The 14,016-nt window shown below is 37.5% G+C and overlaps 1 non-coding gene across 1 annotated transcript; it reads left to right on the forward strand.

The window, feature by feature from the left end:
- The first annotated feature begins 3,626 nt into the window (after positions 1 to 3,626).
- On the forward strand, positions 3,627 to 3,733 carry LOC133813468 (small nucleolar RNA R71). The gene has a single exon (XR_009884478.1). It is a non-coding gene; the product is annotated as a small nucleolar RNA R71 (small nucleolar RNA).
- The last annotated feature ends 10,283 nt before the right edge of the window (positions 3,734 to 14,016 follow it).

A 14,016-nucleotide genomic window follows, 5' to 3' on the forward strand; every position in this document is an offset into this window, starting at 1 on the left:
AAAAATTCACCAACACTCTCAAATCATTTTGAGATCCATTCTTTCTCAAAATATGTAGAAAAAATTGGTTATTTCTTCCCTTTCTTTGACATTTTCCTCCAAGTACTCAATTCTTCCTGATATTCACAAAGACAAAAAAACAAAGCATAAACCCGCACTAAATGAAAGAAAAACGAAATAAAAGACTACTTAAAACATCACCCAAACATGACAAAAACTAGACTCAACAAATTCCCCTAAACTTAACCTTTACTCGCCCTCGAGTAAAGACCAAGTTAAACTAACAAAAAGAAACAAACACAAAACGAACAAGCTAAACCATCATTACCATCTACACTGCTTTGCCAAAACTCATGAAATCTTAATTGCAATAATAATAACCAGAATTTCAGCTCAATTGCCTTAAAGTTCAATTAGGGAAATCAATAATATATCACGAAAATGACTACAACACTTGGACTCTATCATATATGCTCAACTCATTCCAGACAATTCCACAAACCAATTTTTCAATATGCTTGCATTACTTAACCTTCTCCACTAATGTAAATAACACGTGTTTTGAAATCAAAAGAACTTTCACGGGTTATAGCGTTAGGCTTAGGCAAGGGTAGATGAAATTGTCATTTAGGCTCAAGGTTACCATAAGCATATAAACTTTACACCCAATCTTGATATTCACAACACAATTTAACACAACCCAAAGATCCTCTTTATTTCCAAAGACTGAGAAATTTAAACACTAGATTTTTTTTTTATACTACATTTCCCCCAAACTTGTGCATTTTAATGGGAACATCAAAAGAAAAGTAGTTTCTCTTAAATCTCTCTCTTTTTTTTTCTTTCTTTCTTTTTTCTCTTCTTCTTTCTCAATCTTTTCTTGAATTTTTCTATTGCCAACACCAATACACAAGAGTAACACCCATTATAAATCAATCCCCTTTTATATTTTATAAGCTCATGGTACAAATCTAGGAACTGAAAAATAATAAAGTATTCGGTTAAGCTCAAAACAAGTGTTTAACAATAAAAGGTAGACTTTTAGGCTCAAAGAGGGTATCTAGGGAAAATTAAATCAAGGTTGGCTTGAAAAGCACAATCGATCCAATAAAATTGCCTAAATCACTTTTCAAAACACATGTCATCGAGGATTTCGCCTCAAAGGCCAAATAATGCAAGTTCTATCAAATTCAAATTGTCATACCACCAACCCTAGTCAAACATATATAATAAAATCCAAAATGTTGCATTTTCAAAACATATTAAAAATTTCCCACAAAACCTTTAAATTAAACTCTAAAACAATTGAACCAAGCACACAGTTGAATTCAATTTCCTTTTCACGAGCAAAGACAAAGCAACAACAGACAAGAATGATGGCTTAATAGTTACACTAAACAAACAACAGAAAATAACACAAGAGACTAAAAGCTAAACTAAACAACGTAAAAAATAAAAATAACACAAAATAAGCTCCCCCCCAAACTTAAGATGCACATTGTCCCCAATGTGATAAAGAAAAGAACAAAGGAAGAGAACTTACCTGACGCCACATCAGTATGACGGAGGAGGTGGCGGTGGTGGCCACTGGTATGGAGAGTACTGCGGCGGAGGAGTGAAGTAATTCTCACGCTTTCCACGGTTTAACTTACAAAAATAATCCAAAATAATAAAAACCAAAACAACACTTAAAAATTGTTCAAAACTAAAGCAAAACAACTAAAAGAATGGGATGCCTCCCAAAAGCGCTGTCGTTAACATCATTTAGCCGGACGTTGAACTCTCTACACCTTTAACTTGGGTCAAGTCCACCCCTTGCATCCTTGAGAGCCATCGTGTCATACGAGGGGAATTCCCTTCTACTGTTGAGAATATTGAAACTATCCCCAATGTCATCGAAACCTTCAAACTTGCCACATAATAATCTTTTCATACGACGTCAAACTGTTTGAAATCATTCTTTGGTCTTCTTCTTCTTTTTACCAATTGAATCTTGACAATCATTCACCACGTCAACTCTACAACAGGTAGGAATTTCAGTTGCTGTAAAAACATTAAAACTTATTTCCTCATTTTGGACTCGCAACCTTAACTCCCCCTTTTGTACGTCGATTAAAGCTCGGCCTGTGGCTAAGAATGGTCTTCCAATAATGATTGGGACGTTGGAATCCTCCTCCATATCAAGTAAAATAAAGTCTGCTGGGAAGATGAACTTGTCCACTTTTACCAAAACATCTTCAATAATACCCCGAGGATGTGCTATTGATTTGTCTGCCAACTGAAGAGTCACTGTTGTAGGTCTTGCTTCCCCAAGCTTCAATCTTTTGAACACAGAAAGCGACATTAGATTAATGCTCGCCCCCAAATCACATAGAGCATTCATGCTCTCAAAATTCCCAATAGTGCAGGGTATTGTGAAACTCCCAGGATCTCTCAGTTTCTGAGGAAGCTTCCTTTGCAGAATGGCGCTGCACTCTTCAGTGAGTGCCACCGTCTCATAATCCTCCATCTTCCTCTTCTTGGACAGTATCTCCTTCATAAACTTCACATAACTTGGCATTTGTTCAAGTGCCTCGGCAAAAGGTATGTTAATGTGAAGTTTTCGAAAAATATCTAGAAACTTCGAAAATTGTTTGTCAAGTGTCTTCTTTTGAAGTCGCTGAGGATATGGAATCTTGATGTGGTGCTCCTAACTCACTGGTGACTGATTCTTCTCAAGGTCTTCAATAACCTCTTCTTCTACCTTACCCTCATTCTCAACTTCAACTTTTGGTGCAGGTATAGACTTCTTGACTGGCTCTTCCAACTTCTTCCCACTCCTCAAAGAGATTGCATTGCACTGCTCTTTAGGATTCACCTCTGTATTACTTGGAAAATTTCCTTGAGGCCTACTTTGTAACATATTTGCCAATTGACCAACTTGCATCTCAAGATTCCTGATGGATGAGCGAGTTTCTGTCATAAACTGAGTTTGAGTGTTGGTGAGGGTCAATAATGCAGCTTGCAACTCATTAGGCCTTTCAGGTGGAGCTTGATTCATTGATTGTTGAGGCCTAGGCTATTGTGATGAAGAGGTTTGATGCATTGGTGGCTGAGGCATATTATTCTGAAATTGACCCTGAAACTGATGTTGCTGGCCTTGATTATTCCTCCAAGAAAAATTAGGATGATTTCGCTACCCAGGATTGTAAGTATTGGCGAATAGGTTATTTACTGGCCTCTGAAAGTTTCCCACCGCTTGAACCTGAGCTTGATCCATCGGAATGTTATTATTAATACTGGTAGGACATTGATCAAAAGAGTGAGAACCACCACAGATTTCACACCTAGTTGCCATTTGAACTGCATTAGCAGATTTAGTGCTCTGTTGTAATTGTTTAGTGAGTGTAGCTACCTGAGTTGTTAAAGCAGTAATGGCATCCAGCTCATGCACCCCAGCTACCTTTCTAACCCCCGATGATCTTTCCTCAGACCACTGATGATTATTTGTGGCCATGTCCTCCAGCAGCTCATAAGCACCAGTTGCACTCTTGCTCATAAAAGTACCACCCGCTGCAGCATCAATAATGGTTCTAGTAGTAGGACATAAACCGTTATAAAAATGCTGCACTAACATCCACTGTTCAATGCCATGATGAGGACATCTTCTCAATAGTTCCTTGAACCGTTCCCAAGCTTCATACAATGATTCTCCATCATTCTGGCAAAAATTATTGATTTCTCCCCTCAATTTAGCAGCTTTGGAAGGAGGGAAGAATTTTGATAAAAACTTCTGAGCCAAATCTTGCTAGGTAAATATAGAGTTCGGTTGCAAAGAATTCAGCCAACTTTTAGCTCTATCCCTCAGAGAAAATGGGAAAAGCCTAAGTTTAATAGCGTCATCACTCACCCCATTGTATCTGAAAGTTCCACACAGCTCCAGAAAATTAGACAAATGGGTGTGAGGATCTTCAGAAGGCAACCCATTAAATTGAACAGAGGATTGCACCATTTGTAGAATAACTGGCTTGATTTCAAAATTGTTAGCCTCTACAGCTGGTGGGCGTATACTATTTTGTACTCCCGTCAGAGTGGGCAGTACATAATCTCTCAGGCTCCTCTCAGCATTGTTCTGAGCCTGACCCCCTTGTACAATTCTAGGAATTAAAACATTCCTGCCATCCCCATCATTCTGTGCCATCTTCATAGATTTCTGGGCCTCCCTCTTGTTCTTTCTGTTTTGCTTGCAAGACTTTTCAATCTCAGGATTCAAAGGAACAAGTTTATCTGCTCCTCTTCCGATACGCATATAACACAGTTCACCTGAGATAGATAAATTAAGCAACTAAACAGATTAGAAACAAGAGAAATTAAAATCAAATTAGAATAAAAATTAATTAGACTGATATTGATAATTATTTTCAGTCCCCGGCAACGGCGCCAAAAACTTATTGCGATATTTTTGCAATGCAAGTGTACACAGTCGCAATTTGTAATAAAATGGTAAAGAAACCAAGTATCATCCTCAAGGACTGAATTATCAATTACCAGTTAATTAATTTCTCTTTCTATTTGATAAATTAAAATTCTTGATTTTTTGTAGACACAGCAAAAGAAACTATAAAGTTCAGAAACAATAATTGAAAATTAAATGGAATAACAACTAATAATAAATTTTTGATTTAACCATTGAAGAAACAATTAGGATGTTTAATCTCATCAACTATCCTCCCTATTATTCCCTAATGCAAAGTACTGAGTTCTTCTTCTTTTTGCCTGATTCAATTAACAAGTTGATACAGCAGCCTATAATCATACTATGAATTATAAACTCAACCTAAGTGACAATTTCCTATATTTCTATGGTAAATTGAACCACAAAGGTAGCATTAATCTTGACAACTTAATAAACAGTTACACACTTAATTTGGATACTTTCGTTCCAAATTAGAATTATGTCCAATATAACCACAGCAGATTCAAATCTCACTTCTCAGATTTTGACTTAAAAACATAAATATACGACTATAGATGGCCAATCAATAATCAGTCTATAAGAACAGGTTATATAGAATTGAAGAAGATTGAAGAAGAAGAGAATTGCAATTGCATTAGTTCATAATAGGGATTCAAGTGATTCAATTAAACATCCTAAATAGAAAATTAGTTCATAATCATAATACTAATCACAACAAAAATTAAAGATAACATCAGAAAGTAGAAGAAAAACATGTAGATAGAATACTCCAAGCCTTCAGCCTTCAAGCAAGAACTTCTCCCCCAGTCCGTACGTCCCCTTTTCTTCTCTCTTTTTTCGCCTTATAAAAAACCTAGGATTCAATTTTTTAAAAGAGGCGGGTCGCGGCATTACATGCACCATGCCGCGGTCCGTGTCTAAATTCCTGGGCGAATTGTTCTCTCCATGCCGCGACCCTAGTCAGCCATGCCGCGGCCCGTGTCGACGATTTCTGGGTTGATGCCCATCTATGCCGCGGCCTTCTCTAGCCATGCCGCGGCCCGTGGATCTCCTTCAAAACAGTGGTTCTGTTTCACCACCTAGCCGCGACTCTACTTTGCTCATGCCGTGGCTCTTAAGGGATTTCTCAATTTTTCAAGTTTTCATCCCAAAAATTCACCAACACTCCCAAATCATGTTGAGATCCATTCTTTCTCAAAATATGTATAAAAACTTGGTTATTTCTTCCCTTTCTTTGACATTTTCCTCCAAGTACTCAATTCTTCCTGATATTCACAAAGACAAACAAACAAAGCATAAACCCGCACTAAATGAAAGAAAAATGAAATAAAAGAGTACTTAAAACATCAACAAACCTCCCTTCAAATAAGCACACAAAATCCCTTATTTATAGCCAATTTTTTTTTAAAATAATCAATTTAAATTAATTAAATTGATTAAATTAAATTTGAAATGAGGAATAATATGACATATATGGGTAAATATTAGGTGTGATGATGATTTTGGGGTAAAATGTGTAGAAAAGTTTGGGTAAAAAAAATGACATTTTTAGACATAAGGACAAAGAGACATTGTTGGGCTCAAGAAAATTGGACATGCATGGGTTTGGCAACTATTGGCAGGCCTAGGAGCTACTGGGCTCATGCCTGTGAGCTTGGCTGGGTTGTTTGGGCTGGAGGAGGCGTTGGGTGAAAAGGAACCAGGCGGGTTGGGTGCTGTTGCTGGAAGTGTTTCGGATTGGGCCTACGCCCGTGTGGCTGGAGAAGCTGCTGGGAGGAGCAGGGAGGAGGGCCCGTGGGGTGCAGCTAGCTTGGGCCGAGGCTGGTCGTACGGCTGGGTGAACTCGTGTAACGCCCTACTGCCTTAGAGCCGTTACTAAGTGAGTTTAAAAACGTGCATTCAACTCACTAATCGAGGTTTTAGGTCAAATAGTGTAATTAAGCCATAAACAGAAGAAAACTTTAGAAACAATTTCATTTCATTGAAAATCATAAAAGTTTAACACCTAGGATCCCAAAATACAGTTTAGAAACATTTACAACATATAGATTAAACCAAGTCGACTAAACGACAAAATCTAAGTTTATTTACAAACCTCTCCCGAAATCCACTGGCTGTGGCAGCCAGGCTGGCCAAACATGTACACGCCGCCTCATGCCTGCTACACTCACGGTTGGTTGCACTACAAGAAATCTGATCTTTACCTACCAACATTTTACCTACCAATATATATTGGTAGGGAAAGTAATGTTTTTCCTACCAATATTTATTGGTAGATAATATTAGTAGGTAAATGCTAGTCCATTATATTATATTTCGGAACATAGCTTTACCTACCAATAATATCAGTAGGTAATGATCTTTACCTACGTATATTATGGAGGGAAATTTTTTAACCATTCCCGTTCAATTTTCCCCCCATTTTTTTTCATTATATTATTTTATTATTATAAATGCTTATTTGGAAGCTTATGTGGAGTAAATAATATGATGTGTACACATTGTATAACATGTGGCATGCCACGTGTGTACATAGTTGAAACAAAAAGGGATAAGCTTTTGAATGTTATGAAAATATTGTTTTGCCTCAATGGAAATGATTATAATATTACAACTATATGCAATAATATTACAAGAAAATATAGACTGATTAAATAAGGTTACAACTCTATAACTGAAAATACAAATAAACTAAAGAAAGGAAGAAGATGATGATGAAGAAGAGAATAGTGAGAATACAACTCTAAGCAAAAGATTACAAGTAAAATAAAGTGTTTAGACCAAATGAAAAGATTACAACTCTTAAACAAAATATACAAGTAAATAGAACAAGAGAATAAGAAGAAAAACAATAGAATAAAAAGAAGAACAGAAACACAATCAAACTCTCACTTACACAACCTAAGTGAAGAGAATTGGGGATCACCAACTTGAACAAGGTTTAAAACCTTTGTCTGAAAGCTTATTTCCCCCTAACTCAAGCACTAAGGGATCTCTCTCAGATATTGGAAAAGCTTTATGGAATTATCAAGCCTCAAGGTGTTTCTAGCCAAGTGCTCTAGTGGATAGAAAAGTTGTGTCTTACAAGTGAGCTATAGGCTCCTATTTATAGAGTTTAGAGACACCCTTTGAATTTCAAATTCCACCAACCCCCATGGCTGTTACCAATGTTTAATTGGATTAATATGGAATTAAAAAAGAGATTTGGGAGTTATTTGGGTTTTTTGAGTCGTTCAGCAAACATTGAAAAAAACAGAAAATTTGGTCAGTTTTGGCCTATGGCCACGGCCAGAGACATTAGTGGCTGCGGCCACTGGTCTCTGACCCACAGGCCACGGCCACTGACCAAATTCAGCACAAAAATTGTGCTGTTTTTCCAAACGGTTCCAAACCCTCCCAAATGATTTTGTAACTCCCAAAACACATTATTGGGGTTAACATCATATCTCTAACAGCCATATCACATATGGCTTTTATGAAATTCATCTCAATATTGTGTAACAACAATTTACACAATAAAGGGTAATATTTGGAGGTTACAAATTTGTAACACCAAATATGTTACATTATTTGGATATATCTCATATATCTAAATATTGTAACTCTCTATTATATGTTACAATATGTGACACACTTTGTCACATTTATTTAATCTAAAACATTATATTATAATATAATATAATTTTACATTATATTATAAAATAATATAACATTCCCCCACAAGATTAAATAGTTATCTTATTGTAACACTTATTTAATCAATCATTATATTTTGAAATATAACATATACCCCACTTGATTAAATAAGAACTCTCTTTTATAGGATTCATTGCATTAGCGCATAAAGTAAAGTGTTTTTCAACTTGAACTTTACTATAGTGTAATTATCACAAAATTTGTCGAAAATTAGGTTGCACTAGGCATTGAACCATCTTTTCATGATGGCCAATCGGTGATAACACACACGCCTTTGCGATGTTCACTTGAGACCTCTATGTCTTGCTTTGCACCGTTAATGGCCATGTGCACTTTCCATTCATGAACGTTCTTGAGAATACTCCCAATTCTCATGAGAGGCGGCACCACCCCTAGGTCCATATAGGTAGAATTCTTACAGTATTTTGTTACCAAAAATACTTGTCTTTACAAGACTGAACTCTATTAAAAAACCTTTCGGTTTTAACCCTCCACTTGGTAACACACAAGTTCTCAATATCTCATATGGGACTTGTTTTGAGTACAACTAATATTCACTTGATTGACTTGTTATTACCTATTGAACCTAACACTAGTTGAATAACTAGTGTTAAGATAGGTTACCATCAATTGTGAATCTCTTTAGGGAGTTTAAGTCCCATCCCTTGAGATGATGCAGCCACTAAATCCCTCGTTAGTGGCTTAGTGAAAGGATCCGCCAGATTTTCACTTGTTCTCACATAGGATATTGAGATGACTCATCTTTGAATCAATTCTCTTACATATCCATGTCTTAGACTAATGTGTCTAGACTTCCCATTATACACTCCGCTGTATGCTCTAGCCAATGTCGCTTGGCTATCACAATGTATCGATATAGTAGATACATTATCTTTGATTAGGGGAATATCTATCAACAGAACCCTTAACCATTCGGCCTCTTTGCCGGTAGCAGCTAGAGCTATGTGTAGAGTCCAAGAACTTTACTTAGCTAAGATAGATAGTAGTATGATAGTATTTATAGCATTATCTTTGTTACTTTGGATTTTTGGTTCAGACCGGGAGTTATTTGGACACTCATAGTAGTACTTATAGATTTTCTAAGTTTAACCTATAGTTTAAGAATATTAAGTATAACCTAAGGTTTGATTAATGTGATTGATATTAAGGATTATATTATTATATTATAAGGTTTAGACATCAACCAATAGGATTTTAAGCACATGTTTTGAATGATAATTAAGGATTAAGTATTTTTTAGGATTAAATTAAATAAGGGTAAAGTTTGAATGTTATAGGGTCAGTCAGCAGCTTTGAGTACGTTGAGGGCTTAGTCAAGGCTGTTTACTCCATTCAAACTTAGCTAAAAATGTGTAAATTCGTGTTTAAATATTCAGCGTATGCCGATATATCGCAGCTATAGGGGGCGATATATCGCAGCACGTAGATACGGAAAACACGAATCGATGCACGGTCGCCTCGGGAACAAAGGTCCAGGCGATATATCGCCTATAGGGGGCGATATATCGCCTCCACCAGCATGTTTTCAAATACTTTTGAATTCTTTTCCTTTCAGCCATTCAAACTCCTTCAACAGTCCAGCGTCTTGTGAACGAGTCTTCAGCCTCTGCTGAACGATTATTCAAATGATTTTCACCTAAAAAGCCATTATTTTTATTCAAGTAAAATCAAGATATTTTCATTCCCAAACTCTATAAATAGGACCTAGTACCCAGCCATTATTCACCATTTGCTCTAAGTTCAGAAGCTGCTAGTGTTAAGTGAGTGTGAGAGTGTAAACACTTGGTTGGGGAAAAACTATAAGCTTAAACATCATAAGCTTATCAAACACTTTGGGAAGTGAGTTCTATAGTATTTCGGTGAAGGTTAGAGTGATCTTGCAATCTTTGAGGTAAACCCAAAACTCTAGTTCCTTTCTGTATTTTATGTTATTTCTTTTCTCAAAACCTTCTACTCAGTCCCCTAACCTTATTCTTATTTTGGTTAGGGAATCCAAGCTCTTAAGCATATAAGTTGGTAAGTATGTTATTATGGTTTAGTCTTTCCATCTCTTTCATTTCATCTCCTTTCTTTAGACTCACTCTTTCTTATGGTTTTAGGAGTGTTCCAAAAGTCCCAACTCAGTCCATAATCCCGGTAACTTTGGTAAGGAAAATAGGCTAGAATCTATATGTTTATGTTTATGTTATCTTATGTGTTATGATATGATATGGGTATGTTATGAATATGTTGTGCATGTGTATGTTGTAGGCTTGGGCATATGCCCTATTTGACTAACAAGACCCCAAAAAGATTGTGGGCATAAGCCTATTTAGCTGGAAGGACCCCACTAATCTCATGGGCATAAGCTTGTTTAGTCTATGGGACCCCAAGTAATAATGGCCATTATAATAAGTGAATTATGTGTTATGATATGTCTTTACGTTATTATGAAATTATGTTTATGTTTATGACTATGTGTTAGATTTTTCCTTGCTGGGCATTAGGCTCATTCCTTTCTGTTTATGTGCAGGAAATAAGCTTTAGAGGTGGAAAGATTCGTGACGCTTAGAGGATGTGTATCGATGGTGAATGGAGTCAAGGAGCCGAGTGTTATTCGATTCGAGGATGTAGTCTTATTTATGTTTTTTATGGTTTTAGATGTATTTTCCGCATTTTCTATGTAACTCTTTTTAGTTTTTAAGTTATTTTTTGTTTTAAAGACAATGGGTACCCATATCCTACTTATTTTTATGAAAGTAACCTTTGTTTCTACAAGTTTATAATAAATTATGGTATTTTCGCAAAATGTATGTTTTAGTAAGAATTTGTATGTATAGTTCGATAATGGTCCAAGAGTCTAGAGTAGTGGGTCGTTACAGTTGGTATCAGAGCAAACGGTTTCTTCGCATGAAGTTCTCCTCGATACACATGCTCAAAGCTCCGAATCGGACCGCCAAGTAAGTGTTTAAGTTACAAGTTACAAGTTACTTTACTTATGTGTATAGCTAACGACTTTAGTGTTTATGTTTCAGTTAAGAATGAATGGAGCTTTAAGCAATGAGGATATCCGAGCCATTAAGGTTTTAAAAAGAATAAGGGAGCCAAGAAACACCGTAGGAGCACTAGAAAAGATCACTCGAAGATTGATCTTGTTCCACAAAGAGATAGGTCACCTTCAAGAGTCTAAGCAAATCATGATGAGAGCTGCAGAACAATATGTCCTAGTAATTAGGCTTTTAAAAGATTTTCCTTCAGCAATTTTAACTTTAGAAGAAATATGGGAGAATATAAATAATGATGATGACTTACAAGCAGCCCTAAGATATTATTCTCTCATACTTAAGTTCACCTATGATTTAGAGTTTCAATTCACTAATGAGCAACAACATAGGATCTTCTTGAATCTTCCCCGAGGAAATTTTGAGGCTCAAGACAATGATGATTATAAGGAGATAGATAATGATATGCTAGATGAAGGATCGGATGTAGAAGATCCCGATTTTTAGAATAGCTAGTTTTTCATTGTTTGTTTTGTTTATTTGTTTATTTTATGATTGTAATAAGTGAAAATCTTTTTCCAAATTGATTTCATGTTATTTTATTTTCATGTATGAGTTTAATTTTATTTTCGCAATCATAATAAGTAATAAATAAAATGAATAATGACTAAGTTCAGTGAGGGTGGATACAAATCAATGAACCAAGTTTCCTTATTGAGAGTTAGGGGGCCTTAGTAGTGGGAACGATTTTACTGATCCCAGCCCTCCCTCAATATGGTTAACTTTGGAACAAAGATAAGTTTCGAGCCTGAGAATTAAGTCATATAGGATGATTAGAAACACACCTAGAAAATAAAGATGACTTGTTTTTCTAAGTATAGAAACCCACTCTAATAATAAATAAAGACCTATATAATTTTTCATAAGAAGTCATAATAAATAGGTCCGAGATATGTTTGTTTTAGAATAAGTTTTTGCCTTAGAGCCTATTAGGGTAAGTTCTAACAAGTTCTCGACTGTTAGAACTTTTGGTGAAGATGTCGCTCCGAAGATCTGCACGCACCAGCGGAAACGCCTCCAACGTTGTTCCAACGACCAATGATGCCCTCCAGTTCGCAGAAGAGGAGTGCTTGCTACTACTAGCCGCAACGCGCCGACACCGTCAGCTGACAACACCGCGGAAATCGCTAGACGGTGACAAAAAGTCGAGGAACTCTTGCAGCAACAACGTCAACAGGCGCAGACTCAGCCTCAGCCTCCGCCGCAACCGCAGCCGCAGCTACAACAAATGGCCCTAGCACCCCAACAAGTTGGTCCATATGGGGGATGGCCAGTGACGAACTACGCGCCACATCCAGTACCGAATATGGAGTCAGTGTATGAGAAGGTTCCGCAAGCAGCACACTCCAAACTTCGAAGGGACTATAGACCCCTTTGAGGCAGAAGAGTGGCTAAGGAATGTGAAGCCAATTATTACGCGCATGAACCTCAGTAATACGGACCGCATATCCTGCGTCTCGTCATTACTCAGGAAGGATGCCAGAATATGGTGGGACTTAGTTCAGCAGACTAACGATGCCACCACCATGATATGGACAAGATTTGTGGAGCCGTTCCACAAGAAGTATTACACCTCGGCATTCATCGCTAACGGTAGAAGAATATGCTCGTCAGTTCAACAGATTAGTCAAGTTTGCACCAGAGTTGGTCTCAACCGACTTTACGAGGTTGACCAAGTTCGTCAGAGGACTTAGACCAAAGATGGAATTAGGGGTTAAGTTAGCAAACCTGGGAACCACTACCCATGCCAATGTTCTAGAAACGGCAATAGGAGTAGAAAGGATTCAGAGGAATGTTAGTGAGGAGAAGAGGAATTAAACGATGGTTCCAGACCAAGGTCTTTGCCTTGACCCAAGGAGAAACCCATGCTAGTAACAAGGATTTATAGGTCAGATCCTATCCTCGATAGTATATGTTCTAGTATCGCTTGATTGGTAACAGTATACTCGTATATCTCGTTAGGAATGATAGAAAAACTAGACAAACCTAGTGAAAGATTTAGAACTAGGTTTGTAACCGAGTTGCCTTCGGGCAAAGTAGTTCTGTCATCACGAATAGTACGAGGCGTACCGATCAAGATTGAGGACATAAAACTAGAAGGAGACCTGATAGAGCTAGTGATCAAGGACTTCGACGTAATACTAGGCATGGATTGGCTAGCACGGCATGGCGCAACGATCGACTGCAAACGCAAGAAGGTGATGTTCGAGACCCCTGACGGCCAGAGACGATGCTTCATGGGACAAGCTTCAGGATTACGCACCCCGTTAGTGTCATCTCTCAAAGCTCAACAAAGGATAGAGAAAGGATGGCAAGCGTTCTTAGCCAGCAGCACGAACGTGGAAAGGGAGACGCCACTTAAGGATGGAGATGTTCGAGTTATACCAGAATTTCCAGAGGTATTTTCCCGATGACTTGCCAGGATTGCCGCCAAAGCGAGAAATAGACTTCACGATAGAATTAGTACCGGGCACCGAGCCTATCTCTAAGGCACCATACCGGATGGCACCTACAAAACTCAAGAAGTTAAAGACGCAGCTACAAGAACTCCTAGACTTAGGCCAAGCCATTAACCATGGGGAGCTCCGGTACTATTCGTGAAGAAGAAGGACGGAAGTATGCGGATGTGCATAGACTACCGTGAGCTGAACAAAGTAATGATTAAGAACAAGTACTCGCTACCTCGGATTGACGATTTATTCGATCAACTCCGAGGCGTGACTGTATTCTCTAAGATCGATTTAAGGTCCGGGTATCATCAGCTCAAGGTAAAAGGAGAAGATATTCCTAAGACAGCCTTTA

The sequence above is a fragment of the Humulus lupulus genome, chromosome 1 (genome assembly GCF_963169125.1).
Source record: "Humulus lupulus chromosome 1, drHumLupu1.1, whole genome shotgun sequence".
In the NCBI taxonomy this organism is placed as follows: domain Eukaryota; kingdom Viridiplantae; phylum Streptophyta; class Magnoliopsida; order Rosales; family Cannabaceae; genus Humulus; species Humulus lupulus.